Genomic DNA, 1,997 nt, shown 5'->3' on the forward strand with positions numbered 1-1,997 from the left:
TGGTGGAAAGCAGACTGAACCAGGTTTTCTTCTAGGATTTGACCTCTATTCCATTTCTTTTTTATCATGAAAAACTCCCTACTCCTTAAGGATGACAAGCATACCCATAACATGATGCAGCCAACACTATGCTCGAACATATGGATAGGGGCACTCAGTAATGTGTTGTATTGGATTTGACCCAAACAGGACTAAAAAGTTGAATTGCTTTGCCACATTTCTTTTCTTCTCAGTGTTACGTTAGTGCCTTGTTGCAAACAGGATGCATATTTTGGAATATACTTCCTTCTTTTCACTCTGTCAATTACATTGGTACGGTGGAATTACTACAATGTTGTTGCTCCTTTCTCAGTTTTCTACTGTCCGTCTGCAACTGTCTTTGGTCTTGGTGGTTGAATCTGTGTTTGAAATTCACCGCTCGTCTGAGAGACTTTACAGATAATTGTGTTGGGGTACAGAGATGAGGTAGACATTCAAAAAAGTCCAGAGTGCAACTTATTACGTGAATTGTTAAGCACATTTTTACTCCTGAACTTATTTTAGGTTTGCCATAAACAAAGGGGTTGAATACTTATTGACTCAAAACATTTCAGCTTTTCATTTTTTATAAATTTTGTAAAAATGACACGTTATTATCAGGTATTGTGTGTATGCCAGTAACAAACAAAAACATCTAATTTAATACATTTTCAATGCAGGGGTGTGAATACTTTCTGAAGGCCCTGTCATCTGTTTTGATCACTTTACTCGTTTATTGTGGGATCTACCCCTGTGAACGTCATTTATTTTGGGATCCACCCCTGTGAACGTCATTAATTTTGGGATCCACCCCTGTGAATGTCATTTATTGTGGGATCTACCCCTGTGAATGTCATTTATTGTGGGATCTACCCCTGTGAACGTCATTTATTTTGGGATCCACCCCTGTGAATGTCATTTATTGTGGGATCTACCCCCTGTGAACGTCATTTATTTTGGGATCCACCCCTGTGAACGTCATCTATTGTGGGATCCACCCCTGTAAATGTCATTTATTTCGGGAGCCACACTCGTAAACAAAATGTATTTTGGGATCCACCCCTGTGAACGTCATTAATTTTGTGATCCACCCCTGTGAACGTCATTAATTTTGGGATCCACCCCTATGGACGTCATTAATTTTGGGATCCACCCCTGTGAACATCATTTATTTTGGGATCCAGCCCTGTGAACGTCATTTATTTTGGGATCCACCCAAAGAGGCGAATGAGGACGCAGGAGGAGCAAATCTATTTAATAAAAGGCCCTTGTCAGCTGTTATGAGCAAAGGATGATGGGTTAGAGACTGTAGAAGGGCAGGGTGAGGTTACCAGGAAGCGGCTATCTCTCTAACCTATCTCTCTAACCTATCTCTCTAACCCATCTCTCTAACCTATCTCTCTAACCTATCTCTCTAACCCATCTCTCTAACCTATCTCTCTAACCCATCTCTCTAACCTATCTCTCTAACCTATCTCTCTAACCCATCTCTCTAACCTATCTCTCTAACCCATCTCTCTAACCTATCTCTCTAACCTATCTCTCTAACCCATCTCTCTAACCTATCTCTCTAACCCATCTCTCTAACCTATCTCTCTAACCCATCTCTCTAACCTATCTCTCTAACCTATCTCTCTAACCTATCTCTCTAACCTATCTCTCTAACCCATCTCTCTAACCTATCTCTCTAACCCATCTCTCTAACCTATCTCTCTAACCCATCTCTCTAACCTATCTCTCTAACCCATCTCTCTAACCTATCTCTCTAACCCATCTCTCTAACCTATCTCTCTAACCTATCTCTCTAACCCATCTCTCTAACCTATCTCTCTAACCCATCTCTCTAACCTATCTCTCTAACCTATCTCTCTAACCCATCTCTCTAACCCGTCTCTCTAACCTATCTCTCTAACCTATCTCTCTAACCCATCTCTCTAACCTATCTCTCTAACCCATCTCTCTAACCTATCTCTCTAACC

This window comes from Oncorhynchus kisutch, linkage group LG12, assembly GCF_002021735.2.
Source record: "Oncorhynchus kisutch isolate 150728-3 linkage group LG12, Okis_V2, whole genome shotgun sequence".
NCBI classification, from domain to species: domain Eukaryota; kingdom Metazoa; phylum Chordata; class Actinopteri; order Salmoniformes; family Salmonidae; genus Oncorhynchus; species Oncorhynchus kisutch.